Source organism: Chelonia mydas, chromosome 2, assembly GCF_015237465.2.
Source record: "Chelonia mydas isolate rCheMyd1 chromosome 2, rCheMyd1.pri.v2, whole genome shotgun sequence".
Taxonomy (NCBI): Eukaryota; Metazoa; Chordata; order Testudines; family Cheloniidae; genus Chelonia; species Chelonia mydas.
The window spans coordinates 49980286-49999090 of NC_057850.1; the positions used below are offsets into that span (position 1 = coordinate 49980286).

The 18805-nt window shown below is 40.3% G+C and overlaps 1 long non-coding RNA gene across 2 annotated transcripts in view; it reads right to left on the reverse strand.

The window, feature by feature from the left end:
- The window catches only part of LOC122464227, a 70427-nt gene extending 60534 nt beyond the window's left edge, over positions 1 to 9893 (reverse strand). For both annotated transcript variants that reach the window (XR_006288169.1, XR_006288168.1), the window contains exon 1: positions 9662 to 9893. This is a non-coding gene — a long non-coding RNA (uncharacterized LOC122464227). The remainder of the gene's footprint in view (positions 1 to 9661) is intronic.
- Between the last annotated feature and the right edge of the window lie 8912 nt (positions 9894 to 18805).

Genomic DNA, 18805 nt, shown 5'->3' on the forward strand with positions numbered 1-18805 from the left:
ACAATTTGAGAATTGTACATCTGAGATTATCACATTCTTATTTTGCCACCCAAGACGTTTTAGGATTTTTTTCCATTACAAAAATTTAAAAGATTCCCTCCTAATATGACTATTCAGCTGTCTTGTTTCTTCACTGATTGATGTAATATTTTAAAATTATACAAAATATTTTAAAATGCTGAATCAACATTTTTGTTTTAAAAAATCTCACCTGTTAGACAATTATCCCCTCTTGCTTTATAATAATAATATGTATGTATTTTCTTGCTATATTTTCCCACATAAGAAGTATTCAAACCTTAGATTTCAAAAAACCTCACTGAAACAACTTGTCTGAAATGAAAGCTAGAAGACATCAGGAAATGCATTGAAACCCAAAGAGCAATAACCTTAAAACAGAGACTTAATATCTACAGTGTATTTCCCAGACCTATAATAGCTCATCATACAATTTAAGGGAATTTGAGAAACCATACAAAGATAACTGTAAAGTTATACAGAATTAATGAAAAAGGAAGAGAAAAGCTTCTGCGAACAGTCAAATTGTGATGAATTTGACAAAACACAATAATATGTGTTAGTAATGAGTTAATGTCAATAGCATGTTCTGCTCTGTTGGTTGAAAACCAACAACTCATTCTGATATTTAAAAACAAGACAAAAATAATGAAAAACAACAAAAAATCCCAATTCTTCAGTAATGATCACAACACTACAATTCACAACACTGTTACTATTGGCTAAGATTTTCAACAGTGCTTAGCAATTGTGGAGGCCTTGATTTTGAATTCCTAACTTGAGACCCTATTAATGGGGAATGATTTTTGGAGGATAAGTACTCAGCATTTTCTGAAAGTTGGGTCCTTCCATATGTCAAGGTGAACATTTAAAAACTGAGACCCCCCACCCCGCAATTATTCTTTAGTTCTGAAAATCTTGGCTGCATTGTTTTGGACCGTTACTGTAGAGCATCACTGTGTTTTTTCAGGAGTAATCCTACTGAAGGAAATTCACAACACAGTTAACTGCCTCACCTTCTTTTCCACAGAGGAAAAGACATAGGTAGAAGATCTCTGGAGCAAGCAAGCTGATAATTCAGTAAAGAAACTGAAGAAGGAAAGGACATCATATAAAGAGATGGAACATCAAGAACAAGACAAAGTAAATTTCACTGAAGTGACTGAAGTATAGAGAGACAAGATGGGTGAGTCAGTGTCTTTTATAGCCATGTTGGGCCCAGGATATTAGAGAGACAAAGTGGGTGAGGTAGTATCTTTTAATGGACCAACTTCTGTGTTGAATGAGAGCAAACTTTCGAGCCACACAGCTCGAAAGCTTGTCTCATTCAATAACAGGTGTTGGTCCAATAAAAGATATACTACCTCACCCACTTTGTCTCTCTTATATCCTGGGCCCAACATGGCTATAACAACATTTGCAAACTGAATAAGAGACATTTTGTTCATATTATTCTAGTGAAGAAGTAAACCTTAGATGAAAAACAGGAATTTTTGAAATGAAAAGATTTTTACTAAATAGTTTTCACGTTTTTGTGAAACACTTGCAGGTTTGTTTTCAGTCATCAGCATAACTGCGAGGCCATCAAAAATTAAACTCACAGCATAGGTTTTTTAAACAGCAAAGTTCAGAGTTTCATGCAGAGATGAAGTTTTACTGTAATTTGGCCACAGCTTGATATCTAGTCTACTCATGGATCAAAGTCTTTGCTTATGAGATTCTTTATGGTGAGGGAGAGTCATAACTACAGTGCTGTTTATTTTTTAAATTAAAATGCAAATTTAATTTCATAATGTAACTTTCAAAATTCTATTTACTTGTATCTGTTATAGGATCTTCTAAAAAAAAGTAATCAAGCGTGCATAAATGCTGAATCAGTGAAATGGCATAAGAATATATTTGGATTAAATTAACCAAGTAGCTAAGTGAACCCGAGTGTATATCCAACTGGGCAACAAAGACCAGCTACTTTACTAATCACCAGGAGTTTTAATTAATTTGAAACACTCAAACTGCTTATCCAATTTTAATTCACTCTTCATTAATTGATGATCAACTGGCAGTTAATTTAAATACAACTTTTTCTAATTCTGAGTTTCTCAATTTTTGGGTGGCCTAATTTAAAACATGTAGAGATACACTAAACCTTATAGTGGTGCTGACTTGATTCCTCGCTTCAACAGCTCCTAATGGACTGTTGCACCACTGTAGAATAAACAGAGCCACACTCTTCTTTATGACAAGAAACAGTGACATGGTTATAGAATCCCCAAAGAAGGAGGCTTCCTTAGGAGAGGTCCTGAGGTTGCTTTGCAGAACCAGCATAAAGTGGTTGCAGTATACCTAAGAATGACCTCACTACACATTAAGCAGTGGGGGCCATTGTCTGACTTGTAGAAAAAGGTGTGTGGCACCTTTATGGGCTAGATAGCCCAAGAGTGACTTTCTGCACCAGATTCAAACCAGGTCAGCATGCGGATGCTGACCCATTCCCTGCCCTAGGTGACTGGAAGAGAGAGGAAGCCATTACGCTAGTCACTCCTTTCTCAGCGGGTGGGAAGGAATTTTTTCCCTCACTGCCAGGTGGGAATGGGAGTGTGTGGTTGCCTTCCCCACAGCAGGTTGAGGGCTTAGTTGGAGTGGACATGAAACAGGGGTTAAGCTACACAACTCATTTTGTAAGTGAGTGGTGGATGTCCAGTGCAGGTACTCCGTAGTAAAGGGATATGGTGATCAGATAAAAGGATTGGCAAAGGATTAAAGGAGGTATTCTTTAAAGGAACGGAAACACGGGGGTTCGGGGCTTCTATGACTGGTACAGCAGGGAACCAACACACCAATTCTTTATAGCCCCCCTTAACCTGCATTTGGGGGTGGGGTGGTGAGCTGCCTGGGAACTAGAATAGGTAAAGGGGGAGGGTCTCTGGGTATATGTAAATGGTTCTGGAATTACCTGCACTATACAAATTGATCTGCTGGGTACTCCCTGACATTTAGGAATAAAGTTGCAGCCTAATTAAACTACATCCAGTGTCTTCTGAACTTTTTCCAGCATATCTAGACAACAACCCTGCAAGGCCTGATCTGCACAGGAACTGATCATCTCGACCTCCAGTTCAAGTCAATTGGATCTGCAGCTGCCCAGTCTCTGAAAAATAAATCCACAGGTATTTTGGGCACCCAAAACAGAGGAACTCTAGAAAATGTAGGCCTTAGTTTATTGGAAATAATCTTATTGTCATTATTTGGTGAGACTTCCCATAAGCAATGCTGTGTATGCCACAGTTCTTCAAAAAATGCTGGTGAATACCTGGCAATTTTTGACATATTTGGAACAAAGCATTTCCATTTTTCATTTTGAAATTACTTTGTTTTGAAATTATTTTGTAGTATAATGGGTTTTTTTAAAAAAAAAAAAGTAAAATTCAAGATGTTTTGATCAAGTTTTTCTTCACAGAAAATTTTTGAAGATTTTGGGTTTTGTTCTAATTTTAAATAATAATTCCCATTGGGAGTTAGGTACCTCATGGGATTTTAAAATTCTTTCCCTTAATCTTTTTACCTCATTGTATCTAATGTGTCAAATGGGGGTGAGATAATTAGGCTTGAAAGGATTACATTTTTATGGTTAAATGTCAGCAAACATCAATTTCACAGTTCACACACACACACACACAAACCAATGAAAAAAATATTTCCATGAAGAATAATAATAAATTTACGGATAGACAAAGAAATGCCGCTTGAGAACTGAGTCTAATTCAAGAATATTTTGTATATTTTGCCATATGATGTTGACAATTTGTGTTTAATGGTTATAAAGCGTTAACTTTTTCAATCTTGATGTCTGTCAATAAAAAAATTGTCTGACTTCATCCATTATCTGACCCTACCCATAATTTCTTGCAACTGTGAAAATGTATATTGAAATAAATGAAGTGATTAAAAAAATCAATATCTGTCAAAATGATCAAAAATAAAAATCAAATTCTTCCAAGCCTATATACTATACCTTCCTAACAGGGGTGTCTGAAGATTACCTAATATTTATAAAGTGCACTGTTTTTATTACAGCTATTAATTTAACGATTATTCCGAAGGATGCTTTTGGACAAAATTTAAAAACAGCATAGTCTACATTCATTTTTTTTAAATATCCATTTTTGTTCTCTTCCTTTTTATAAGCATTTATGCAGTATTTTATCATAAACATACAAAAGCTTCTCCATATTTCCCTAAACAACATTTTTAAATATTAACAAAATGCTTTTCTTTCCCTCAGGTTCCCTTTTGCATCAATAAAAAGCCTACTGCAGTCTTCCCAAATGCTTCAACAAAATTGTTCATTTAAAAAAAATGTTCCCCTAGGCTCCCCTTCATAATATTTTAAAATAATGAAACAATTATATATTACTAGGCCCTGTTTCCCTAAACAGTGTTCTGAAATATTAAAAAGAATCCCATTGTTAACCTTCTGCTCCCCATTCTTGGCAACAAAACTATTCATTTATTTATTAAAAATTTAGCTGGCCTGTTCTTTCGGCCCCTGTTCCCTATCATCACCATCTTTTCCAGTATTAAATCCATTTTGATTTTTCCACAGAGTCTTCATTCCTTATCATGTCTGAAATTTGGAGCTGGTCAAAAATCAGAATGTCCATCCCATGGCAAAAGTGACCAGTCCTTCTCCTATTGTAGGACTGAAGTCACTAAAATTCCCACTGACCTAAATGGGACCAGCATTGAGTCTTCACTCACAAACTCCCATTAGGGAGAAGGGCTGATGATTCATTGAGTGAAGTGGAGAAAGGCACCAGAAATCAGCATGAAAGTACCAAATCCCTGCTGTTAGTGACTGGACATGTGTGCAACTTTACCAAAGTCTGTGTGTTTGCACAGGTGTAAATGAGTTCAGAAGCTGACCCAAAACCTTTAATTCACAACCCTAGTAACTTCTCATCTTTTAAACCTGTAAAATAGTGATATTCATTTATCTACTTCTATTGAGGGTGTACATTTGGCTGACTAAATCCCTCCCAATTACTTGTTAGAGAGATTTCCTGAGTATGTTAAGAAACCAGTTTCTATAACCAGAGAAGATGCTGCCATTCATGTTTGTGAGAAACATCATTTTCATGCTACCCAGGGAACAAGTCAAACCATCCATTTTCCTTAATATTGCACTCAATCCAATTGAACTGCCCTTCAGTTCAGTTGCCACTGAATATTATGTAGCACCATAGGTATGCACAACACTTGGCAGGTGTGAAGCTAAGAAAGGGAAAACTTGGGCAGAATATCAGGGAAAAGATTCGACACTGATCTCTAATAGCCTGTTGAATAATCTTCCAGTAGAAGCAATGGAATGGCCATTCAAAACTAGATAGAACAAACCACTTGTAAACGTACAATAGGAAAAAATCCTGCACTGGCAATGAAATGTGCTAGATGGCCTAAATCATCTACTTCATTACTAGGTCCTCTGGTCTGAATTCATCTCAGGTGTAACTACTGTATCTTCCATGCCTTTACACAAAAGTCTTATAATTCTGACAATCTTGTTAGTAGTGTGCCAAAATGTGTGCATCTTAGCCAGTGTCTTCAAAGGATGTATTCTTGTTATTCCTCGCTGCTGTCCCACCCCTCTTCATGCCAGTGTCCTCGGAAGTGCAACAATATTTGTCACAAGGTTGATGAGTTAGAACTAGATTATATTATTTCCCTAGGAAATTTCACACTGTGCACAAATGTCTCAGATTCTGAGCACTAGCAAACACTTCAATTTTAATTCCCCCCTCCCATCCCCACCCAAGCATCTCTCCCACAACAGTTAAGCCCTTGTGTCTGATCTATTGTGGGACTTTTCCAGGTATCTATAATATTCACGAGTCATTTAGTAAAAGCTTCTGCATAACCATATTGACTACCTGACATATTGCCGAAACAGCTCTAAAACCCCAAGTAAAGGCTTTTCCTAAGTGTGAGTGTCTCCCTTGTGCACATCAGGGTCTTTGTAATAGCTCTGGGTCTGATCACAAGGCAGGACCCTAACAAACCACAGAGTACTAATGTGGACTTCTAATTGATCAGTATATATAATACACAATCAGTAGATCAGGCAACACCCAAGCAGTGTCTAGGCTAAGGACAAGCCTATTTACTATGAAGAATTTCTGGGTCTCATTTTAAGGGTACCCAGAACTTTACATATGTATGTATAGAGTGTATATAGTTAATGACTTGTCTGAGCTGTAAGTAAAGCATTACAGCTTTGACAACAGCAACATTTAGCCACTAGGTTTAATCAACTCTCTGTGTTTTACTACTATACAGCTACAGGCATATCTGAATAAATCTGCAGAGCCACTTGCCATTAATCTCAATCTGTGCTTTGCCATCGTTCTTATCATCTCCCACTGTGAAGGTGTAATGCTGAGCTGTCACTTGCTTTTCTCATATCTGGGCATGGCATTGTTTCCATCCATCCTTTATAATATATGCTCAGCCTTTTGTCAGTTACTTCTATTTTGACTTTAACATATGACTGGATGTAGCTCAAATTTTCCATATTTATTACCACTTTCTTCTCTGCACCTGAGTAATTGTGTATGATCAAGGATATATCCTGGATGGACAACCGTAAAACGTGAAGAGTTCTGCTACCTTTCATTCTAGTTAGCTTGTTTCATTATTAGTGCATGTTAAAGCATCACGCCACTTTTGGATCTTGGATGGGATGGAACTTGGTGTGGACCCTATGTTTTCCAAACCCATGGCAATCAGTCTGGGTAGAGTCTGCGATTCCTTCCCTGAGAAAACATGCTTAGGCAGCCATATAACACAGCTACTATCAACAGGGAATCACCTTGGACCTGGGAGCTGCCAATGTGACAGAATAGCCAGAGAAACTTGCAGATATTCCATGGACTAGCAACTGCAGAGTCTCCTTTCTGCAGAACAAGACCCTATGGCCAAACAGAAATAAATGATTTCATATTCACCCACATTAAAATGTATAGAAACTGCCTTCCAGGTGGTTTAAATAATTAGTGTAAAAAAATTAAGTTAGACAAAAGATAGCTTATTCATATATACAGATTCCTTGGTGGCTTCTACAATTTGTTTCCTTCCGTCACGTTTCATTGCAGTGGTTCAGTAACAATAACATACTGTCATAGTAGAGTGTCATTCCCTGACTTTTCAGGAAGAGGCAAATTGGTATGAGAATGATAAAGCTGTTTAATAACTCTGTTAAGGTAATAACAGCAATGTATCTATGCAATTGCCACTGTCAGACTTTCAAAACATAGGTAAAAGACTGGTGAAATATTTACTACATTCTAATAAATAAAAATATATTTAACATTATATTCTAATGGAATGCAATGGTGAAGAGGGCCAGAATTGCTGTGCAAGGTGCTCAGATATTTGTGCCAGTACAGAATCCTAATAGATGAATAGACAAGAAAGAGCATTTATGTCATCTGCCATTATCTACCAAACTTGAAAGCTATTAGCTTTGAAAAATGCTACTCATTATTTAATTACCATAGAAAACTCAAAAATAAAGATAAGAAAAAAAAATGAGCAGATATTTGCACTTGCATTGGACCCCCACCAAAACTGACTTCAATCAGGCTAACCTGAGTCTGGCAGTGCATTCCAGGGAGGCTCTGCCAGGGCATAACAGTCCACTAGTAGGGATCCAATTGCAGGACTGGAGCCATAAACAGTAATACCTGGGGACATGAACTGTAGAGGCTTATGTATCTATCCTTGCACATTGGGGCCTGGAATCTGACTGGGGCTAGCAGGTCAAGTCACTGGCCAGTGCCTCAAATAACATTCCCAATAGCAACAGGATGTCAGTCCCTTTTCATCAGGACCAAGTTTTATTTCTCCAAGTCAAAACAGTTCAATAAATTCAACAGACAAAATAAGCCCTTTTCACACCCACGGTGAGTCACAGGTGCCTACCTGCTTCCTGCAAAGTTCACTCTAAAGTGAGCAGCTTGTTGACTTTTTATCTGAGAACCAGGTGGCCTACAGACTATCATCTGATCACTGGCCTGTGACCCATCAGCTGGGAAGTAGTTAACTAGTCGCAGGTGGAAGCTAAGCCCCACTCCCTTAAAGGGCCAGTCCACCAAGTGACAGGGCTTTTGGGTGCTAACACAATATAAATGAGTAAATAATAAATAAATGGATGAATGTGCCTCTATTATACATGTTGGTGCTGTTTATAAAATGAAATATCCCTTTCAAAAGTATTTTATATAAATGCTGATTTCTACAAAGTTTCTAGAGGCACAGAAGCTTCCATAACACATCTTTATCTGCTGAGATGGGGACGTGGGGTTTCCATACAGATACTATCCCTGGAAACGAGTACAACAATATACTTGCCTATATGTAATACTGTTGCTTGTTGCTCATAGTTTGTCTAATATGCCATATTAATCATCAAGGGTTATGTCCCCAATTCAGAGCAGCAGAGGTGCAGGCATCGGGAAAGAGAAAAGGGTAAAGATCACTCTGCGCTACCTTTTCATCTTCCAAGCTATGGAAGTGGCTAGGGATCAGAGTTGACTGAGCATGGGCTGGCAATGAATGCCCCATCGTGTCCCTACACTGGGCAAGCAGCACAGGGCCATTCTGCCAGCAGTAGATCTTACCCTCTACCTAAAAGAATCCTTAAGTGGTGTAGAGGTGCTTTAGTGACTTCTATTCTGTCCAATGCAAGGTCGTATGTGCGTCAAAGAGGCATGGTTAGGGCATCACTGTGCACACTGGCCATAATTAGCTGCTAGAAAACCCCTTGGAGCCATGGACAGCCAGGCTGTGCTAATTTATGCTGTGGCCCCTCACGCACATGCCAGCTGGAGAAAGTAAGCTGCATCCTTTTCAAGGCTGCAGTCACATTTTTTCCCATTACTCCTTTTGGGACAGCATAGCTACATACCATCACATGCTTTCAGCTGAGCTGAAATGGTCAATCTAGTCCATGGTGACAGGTTTTTTTCCTTTGCCTTTGGTAGGGTGCCAACTAAAGTCTTCCTATCACTTCACCTCCAGCCGATATACTGTAGAAGAATGTGAACCATTGTGTTGATGATGTAAGTGTCCTTGCGCTCCACTGCATATATGTAACAAACACACATTAGCTTTTAGTGTTTTCAGCTCCTCCGAGCTTAGAGCTGCAGGTTGAAAGCATTTTTGGCAACTGCTAAAAATGTTCAGTTGCACACTCACTGCAAAGTCTCGTCTTTAGGAAAAGTAAATGGAAGAAAAAACTAGTTTTCTCTTGCTAGTGTAAACTTTGGGTGTGCTAGAATTTACTTTAGTGCACTTGTCTAACTGCTTTAACACAATGCCAGGAGAAAAGCACATACAGACCCAGAATTCAGTCACTGAGGATTTTCAGCAAGGATTGCACAGTCAACCTCCCAACAATCCATTCCGAAAAAAAACTAACTTCATTCTTAAGTACCAATTTTATAATGAGAAAGAAACAATAATAATAACTTAGTTATTATTACATACCAAGGCTATTTTGTAATTCATATACATTATCTTCAGTTATACATAAATAAATGAAACCCACCAAAACACAGTGAGAAGTAAAAGTTTGAGTTGAGTTCACCTGAGTCTCAGTTAGAGTCTTTGTTCATCAGCTTTCTACAGTTGAGCCAGCAGCACTGCAACAATATCTTCCCTCCTCTTGCAGAAATCTCCAGGTGGAACCCACACAAACTCTTTCTCCTCCTCTGCTGGAATCACTCACTTAGCTAGTCAGCTAAATAATTAACCAACACATCAGTATTAAGTATATAAATAAATAACTCTACTGCAAAATACTTCAGGGTTAGGGGACAATAGTCTGCACCTGTAACTAACCTTTTCCCAACCCATGGCAGATCACATGTCTTTTTATAGAGCACTACTTGCCCTTAATGGAGTCTATTAGTCCAGCTACAGGGGACCCTATTGAGCATGCCCAAAACTACACACCCAATTCCAGAAATTTCTGGTTGTGGAATGCTAACTGTACATCTGACTAGCAACAATGACCCAGACACAACTCACTCTTCTCTCCTCCTTCTCTTTATACCTCCTAAAAACATATCACCCTATTAAGCACGTGGATTACACTAGCTTATATTTTAAGTTGAGCAGTATTGACAGATGTAGGGTTGCCAATTTTCTAATTGCAGAAAACCAAACACTGTTGCCCTGCCCTCAGCCCTGCCCTTTCCTAAGGCCCCGCCCTAGCCCCACTCCTTCTCCAGGGCCTCGCACCCACTCACTCCATCCCCCCTCCCTCCGACACTTGCTCTCCCCCACCCTTGTTCACTCGTTCATTTTCACCGGGCTGGGTGAGGGGATTGGGGTGCAGGAGCGGGGTGAGGGTTCCAGCTGGGGGTGTAGGCTCAGAGGCTGGGGATGAGGGGTTTGCAGTGTGGGAGGGGGCTCCGGGCTTGGGCAGGGGGTTGGGATGCAGGAGGGGGTGAGGGCTCTGGGATGGGGGTGTGGGTTATGGGGTGGGGCCAAAAATGAGGGGTTCAGGGTGCAGGAGGGGGCTCCAGGCTGGGGCACGGGGTTGGGATGTGGGAGGGGGTGAGTGGTGCAGGCTCCGGGTGATGCTTACCTCAGGCTTACCAGAAAGCAGCGTCATGGTCCTCAGGCTCCTAGGCAGAGGGGCAGCCAGGTGGCTCCATGCACTGCCCCCACCCACAGGCATCGCCCCCGCAGCTCCCATTGGCTGCGATTCCTGGTCAATGGGAATGCCAAAGCCGGCACTCAGAGCATTGCCCACTGGCAGGAGCAGTGCACTGACACCCCCACCCCCGCGGCCAGCCATCCACCCAGGAGCCAGACATGCTGGCCGCTTCCCGAGAGCTGCGCGGAGCCGGGCAGGGAACCTGCACTGCCAACCAGACCTTTAATGTCTCAGTCGCGTTACTGACCAGAGCTACTTGGGTCCCTTTCTACCATGTGTTCTGGTCGAAAACTGGACGCCTGGCAACCCTCAACAGATGTAATGGGGTCATCCATCCCACTGCATGCATACTCTCTCTCTTCTTTTTGACTGGCTGTGCTTTTATTCCTTTGTTTTTTCACCATACTTTTTAGAACTGAAAATACATTGCACACTGTCACTCTTACCAATCTGTAACAAACATACCTGGGTAACAAAGCTTATTAAAAACACTGGGCCTGAATTTCATTCATATTAAGGTGCCATTACACATCTCTGTCAGTGGAAAGGGATGTTCAAGAGTACGTCTACTTAACAAGCAGCAGCCCACGGCATCAAGTCTCAGAGCCTAGGTCTACCAACTCGGGCTCATGGGTAGAAAAGCACATAGGGTATGTCTATACTGCAAGTGCCAGTCAACTGGGGCTCACACGGTGCGTGCTGCAGGGCTAATTCATGGCAGTGTAGATTTTCAGGCTCAGGTTGCAGACTGAGCTCTGGGACCCTTCCACCTTGTAGGGTCCCAGGGCCCAGCCTCCAGCCCGAGCCAGAATGTCTACGCTGCAATGAAAAAGCCCTGCAGCCTGACCCCCAAGAGCCCAAGTCAGCTGGCACAGGCTAGCCGTGGGTTTTTTATTGCAGTGTAGATGTACCCATAGAGATCCTATGCTAAAAATATCTGTGTAGACAATCTGGCTCTAGCTGGGACTGGGACTTGGGCTCTGAAGCCTACTGAGTCAAATGAACCCCAGGCTGTTCACCCAGACTCGGAGACCCATTGCTGTGGATTACCGCTTGCCATGTAGACATACCCAAAGTGTAAATGAAAACCAGGCTCAGGTTCCTTTACTTATTCATATAGGGCCTGATACTACATAAATTATTCAGGCAAAACGCCACATTGGTTTCAGTGAGAATTCTTCTAACGACTGCAGAATGGAACCCAAGGAGGCTGGGGAAGAGGCCTGAAAGTAAGAAGAAGTAAGAAGTAGTAAGAAGAGGGCCTGAAACATAAGGCCTTGTATTAGAGGCCTGGTATGAGGCCTGAGGCCTGGCTAAAGTAGTTAAAACTTTGCTGATATAAAGCGAAGTTAAGTTGTGAGGAAGAGGCAGGCCCTGCTCACAGAATCTGGCAAGAACAGGGCTGATATTGCAGAAACACACATTCCTAAGTAGTGCTAGGCACAAGAATATGTACGCAAACACATTCCAGAAAGGTGTTACCAGAACACTTTGATACCAAACACATCCCCCAAAGATAACAGAAACATGCTGACCCATCTTAAGGATAAGGTCAGGATGACAGCATAATGGATAGTGATGTTTTGATCAAACCAACATGTACAAGGTAATGGGTGGCACCCAAATACGTCAGAGGGTGGCACCCAGATACATCAGGGGCAATACGTAATTTGTTTGTATTGGTGTATAAAGATGTATCTCAGAAGGAGTGTCTTTGGCCAGCCTAGGGAGCAGTGGAAAGTCCTGCCACTGATGGAGCTGCATCCATTGTCACGGGCGTACATGTCTTAGTATCCTCGTAGAGTCTGCCAGGTGCTGTTACTGTCCTTCATTGACAATAAATTTGGCCGGGCACCTTTGCTACTAAACCAAGTCTTGTGGTCTTATTGGGCAGTTCGATTGGAATCTGCTGTACAGATTATCTGGCCAGAGCCAGTGCAGCATGCAGAGAGACCACACGCACGCACTCGAACATCTGACAACAGAGGGAAAGGTATAGGGACTTCAACACAGTTGACAAGATTACATGATTAATCCTCCATACTGTCTCAAGCCCTTGAATTCTTGTTCCCAACTCTCAAAAGCACAAGGATAAAAGGGACAAGATGTGAGCAGGCAATGGGCTTAAGTGTAGTCCTCCCTATGCAAGTTAGGCATTTAGCTATGTGCTCCCGAGTTTGAGTTTTGTTCACTATTGGTCACGAGTAACTTATTGTCATACAAAAAGAAAAGGAGGACTTGTGGCACCTCAGAGATTAACAAATTTATTTGAGCATAAGCTTTCGTGAGCTACAGCTCACTTCATTGGATGCATTCAGTGGAAAACACAGTGGGGAGATTTATATACACAGAGAACATGAAACAATGGGTGTTACCATACACACTGTAAGGAGAGTGATCAGGTAAGGTGAGCTATTACCAGCAGGAGAGCGGGGGGGACGGGGACCTTTTGTAGTGATAATCAAGGCGGGCCATTTCCAGCAGTTGACAAGAACGTCTGAGGAACAGGGGGAGGTGGGGAATAAACACGGGGAAATAGTTTAACTTTCTGTAATGACTCATCCACTCCCAGTCTTTATTCAAGCCTAAGTTAATTGTATCTAGTTTGCAAATTAATTCCAGCTTAGCAGTGTCTCGTTGGAGTCTGGTTTTGAAGTTTTTTTGTTGAAGAATTGCCACTTTTAGGTCTGTAATCGAGTGACCTAAGAGACTGAAGTGTTCTCCGACTGGTTTTTGAATGTTATACTTCTTGACATCTGATTTGTGTCCATTTATTCTTTTACTTAGAGACTGTCCAGTTTGGCCAATGTACATGGCAGAGGGGCATTGCTGGCACATGATTAACTTAGGCTTGAATAAAGACTGGGAGTGGATGGGTCATTTCACAGAGTAAAACTATTTCCCCATGTTTATTCCCCCCCTTCCCTCCCTCTTCCCCCCCCCCCCCCCCCCCGCTGTTCCTCAGATGTTCTTTTCAACTGCTGGAAATGGCCCACCTTGATTATCACTACAAAAGGTCCCCGTCCCCCCCGCTCTCCTGCTGGTAATAGCTCACCTTACCTGATCACTCTCCTTACAGTGTGTATGGTAACACCCATTGTTTCATGTTCTCTATGTATATAAATCTCCCCACTGTATTTTCCACTGAATGCATCCAATGAAGTGAGCTATAGCTCACGAAAGCTTATGCTCAAATACATTTGTTAGTCTCTAAGGTGCCACAAGTCCTCCTTTTCTTTTTGCGGATACAGACTAACACAGCTGTTACTCTGAAACCTGTCATTATTGTCATACAGTAGTGCTTTCATTAGCCTGGTCTAAACTAAGACAACTAGCCGTTGATTAGAGCTAGTCAGAAAAAAATCCTATGAAACATTTTTTGTCCAATATGTAATGATTCATCGAAATCTAACCATTTTGTAGATTGATTTTGGTGAAATTCCAGTGGAACCCTGCCTGGTTTCCTGCTAGCTCACCTGCCCAGCTCCTCAGCAGCTCTCTATCTAGATATATCACTGCTATTCAATGGTGAGCAGCTGTGAAACTGAGATATCCATTTCAGTCAGCAGCTGCCAGGGCTTTCAGAGTCACCAGCTCCACAGCAGCCCACCAGGTGGGCAGAAATAGATCCCATGAAGAATATTTCATTTCAGAAACATCATGGTTTTGTGTTTGCAAAACAAAACATGCAGAATTTCAGTTCCACAAAATTGTTTGAGTTTTCAGCTTTTTGTCTCAATTTGGAATGAATTTTTTTTTTTTTTTTAAATCTCATACATTTTCCCAGAATGATAAATGATAATGGTTCCTATGATGACAATGAGGGTGCATCTCAAAAAGTGTACACAGTTTAACTGAAAATGTAAACATCTGAATCTTTTTTCAGCGCCATGACAGAAACCATATTTTACCATATTTTTCAAAACATGAAAGGATCTTTCTCTAGACCTAGACAAAATTATCTTTTATTGTCAATATACCATGGTCTCTGGGGTTTGTATGTGTGGGTACAGGTGAGTGAGTGCACATGCACCTTTGTTGGAAGGAATAATGACAAATTAAATAGTCTAACTCTGCAGAGAAGTACAGTATTTACCCACGCGTCTTCCCATAGATTCATAGATTCTAATTCAGAAGGGACCACAGTGATCATCCAGTCTGACCTCCTGTGTAACACAGGTCATAGAACTTCCCCAGAATAATACATAGAGCAGATCTTTTAGAAAAAAACACCCAATCTTTATTTTAAAATGGTCAGTGATGAAGAATCCATCACAACCCTTGGTAAATTGTTCCAATGCTTAATTACTCTCACTGTTACAAATGTATGCCTTATTTCCAATCTGAATTTGTCTAGCTTCAACTCTAGTAATTGGATCATGCTTTCTCCGTTAGACTGAAGTGCCCATTACTAAATGTTTGTTCTCCATGTAGGTATTTACAGACTGTAATCAAGTCACCCCTTAACCTTCTCTTTGTTAAGCAAAATAGACTGAACTCCTTGAGTCAATCACTATCAGACATGTTTTCTAATCCTCTTCTATCCATTTGATAGTGCATGTCCTGTAAAAACCTGATTCTTTCATGGTAAAAAAAATGTAATATGTAGGGTATGTGCTTCCTCCATTTGTTCCTACACAAAGAATGACAGGTCCAAATTGTGTGGTTTTCATTGTTAGACAAAGTGTTAGACAAAATTGACAAGATGAGTAGACTGGGATTCTGAGGAATCCTGAAATGGTTTATAATCCATCAAGCATGATTTCAGGGTGTAAAGGGATTGTAATTGGTTACCAGTTTTTGTTCATGTTCCAAAGCAGACTAAGAAGGGGAAAAAAGGTTGAACAAGCATTTGGATAATATGATTTAAGGGTATTGAAGAGAAATCTAATAATTAGTTGACACAGTTGATTAGAAATAATAGGAATAAACTGTCAGCAGAGAATACAAGTAATTTGATTTATGTGTTTGATTTTAAATTTCAACTGCAATACAATAGGTAAGAGTCTAGAAAGAAATAATTCAGGATAAAAGAACAGATGTAATTACATTCGGAGCTCTATTGATCAACATATGCTGTTGTGCCAAAGTGATTTGCTGATGTTTGCTCTTATTCTCTTTTTTGAAAGACACATTCCTGGCCTCAGAGAAAATACTGAGAAGATTGGTTTATTGAAATCTATATGGTGAACGACTTTAAAATGAAGAATGGGTATTATTTTACCTGACATATATTTGTTAAAGGAATACAATTAATTAGTAAACAGTAGGTTTATTTCTATTGGCCAGATTCTGATTCCCTTACTCACAATGAGTAGTACCTTAATCTTTCAGTCGTTCCACTAATTTAATAGGACTTTTCAAGGAGTAAGTTACTACTTAGTGTAAGGCAGGGCATCAGAATCTGGCCCTATAATTTTGTGTTTTATTAAGACATTATGGCAATTGAAATATGGGTCAGAGTGTAACCCTCAATTCCATTGTTTATGTGGAGTCCATATAAAATACAAATATCGATGGGTCAGGATTTCCCCACCCTTGCTCACATTTGTATTCTACTCTGAGAAGTGTCCTAATTTTTTCAGTGGGATTACTTATTGAGCAAGTAATACTTAGCATGAGTAAGAGTGGCAGAGTCTGGTCTTAGATGAATGTGATCTACCACAGCAAACAAACACAACTATGTCTGAAGAAGGTAATTAATGTTGCAAACTCAGGCACTCAAAATAAATTTCAGAATTAACATTGCTACCACAACTTTAAATTCTGCTTCTTTGTGCTAACTGCATATAGAGTTGGCCAGAAAATGGAAATACCTTCCCAAGAAAAAGTTCTGTAGCCTTTGATTAATTTACCATACAAATTGCACAAATCACTAACAACAGGTTCTTTACTCTCACAGCTAGGTAAGAATTACAATAGAAATTGAGATTGATGAATCACACAAATAGAGAAATGAAGACTTTATTCAGGTCCACACAAACAAGCATTATTGCAGTGACAGAAAAATAAACAGAAATATAGATATAGGACTAAATATAGCAAAGCAACAAACAGCACAGAGACCACACTCCCATTCTGAATCATGCATACTCACAATTCTATGGAAACCATTAAGGTGAAGACAGAAAAGCAGTAAGTGGAAGAGGCACCAGAAGTGGATGTAACAATTCACTTTTCACAATCCCATCACCTCCAACCAACTAGGTGTTGGTCTCACAAACTTTTATAACCCTACTGTCCTTACACTCGCTCATCCCTACCCCAGACATGCCAAACCCACAGAAAAAAAGGCAGAAATTGGATTTGTTTTTTGGCTTAATTGGCTTGTGAGTTGCTTGTTGGCTAGTTTTTGGCCTGTAGCTTGTTTGGCTTGTAGCTTGTTGGTTGTTGTCGCTTGTTGCTTCTTTTTTTTATTGGCTCCCAACAAGCAGGGGCCTGGGGACGGGAGAGGGGGCAAGCGGGGGCAAGGGGAAAAAAGAGTCAGGGGTGCACAGTGGGCCCATCACAGTCCCAGATTGCACGCCGGGGGGATCTAGTCACATAGAGTGTTGGGGTTCTTAGGAATTGGCTTGTTTTGGCCTTGTTTTGAAATGGGATTAGCTTGATTTTTGGCTTATTGTGAAAGTCAGAATGCTTATTTACCGTGTGAAAGTGGGCAACTGTGCCCCACACCCATATCTGAGACCATGTTTGATTTGGTCTTTGCTCTTTGTCCTTGTTTATTATTTCAGGCTACCATAATTAGGGTTCTGACTGTTGCCATCAGTTATTTGCATCAACATATTTCTCAGTGGTTTTGATACATTAATAAAGTTTTGCTCCATGATCACAATACCAAAAAGCCCCCCAAATTCTGTTATTTCAGGCATAAACTATTATTTTGTGATTTGTCTGTCACAAGATACATCTTGCTAAATCTTATAACCTGAGGTCAAACACTCATGCTAAATATTTAGGCCATATGCTAACTACCAGGCCTATAAATCTCAGATTTATTATTAAAGCATTTTAGCATTTCTTAGCATAGGAATTATAGTTTAATCTTGATTAAGAGCTTCCTAAAATCAGGTCAGGTCACAGGTCAAAAATTCACATTTTTGAAAAATATTTAATCTCAAATTGGGCTAAAATGTCAAAAATGTGTCTTTCATTGGAAGGGATTTCCAGAAAAAAATCATTTGTGAATTTCATTTTCTGCCTGCCTTCTGAATATTTTTTGATGGAAAATCAAACATTTTCTGCAAAACTGAAAATTTCCCAGGGAAATTTTTTCAATTTTGAAAAAAGAGCATTTTCTTTCAGAAAATCATTCTGATGGAACATTCCTGACCAGCTCTAATTACATGATCATGTAACTTGTCAGGGTGTGTTACATTTTCCCCTTTGTGCTGAAGCACAGAGGATGTCTGTTACAATTCTTAGCTATAGAGATCTAGAAAGAGCTTTAACAGGCTCACATGCTCTGTGGGTCAGTGGGTTACCATCACATATGGCATTATTGTTACCCACTGTACGTTCCATACAGGAGAGTGAGGGGGCATACATCTGGACTCAGTACAGATCCCTACCAACTGAGCTAAAGGATAACATACAACAGTTGGTAGCCGGAATAGATTGGAGGCTCTGTAGACTGGAGGAAGATACATAACACACTGACATTGTGGATTACAAATTCATGGGTGGTCCCATTTTACAGACAGAATAGTCCAAATACTTAGATTTGGCAGATTCTTCCAGAAAGAGAGTGGATACTTCTACACTGCATTTTTAAAAACCATGGCAACAACTCTCAGAGCCCGGTCTACAGAATCAGGCTCACAGGGCTCGCGCTACAGTGCTGGAAATAGCAGTATAGACGTCGTGGCTTGGGACCCATCTCCAGACACATCTGAGACCCATCTCCACTTTCGCAGGCTTTGGAGTCCGAGCCTGAAGGTCTACACAGCTGTTTTTAGCACCGTAGTGTGAGCCCGAGTTTGTAGACCTGGATTCTGAGTGTCATTGCTGAGGGTTTTAAAATGCGGTGTAGACATACCCAGTGTGACCAAATGGGTCTGCTATATT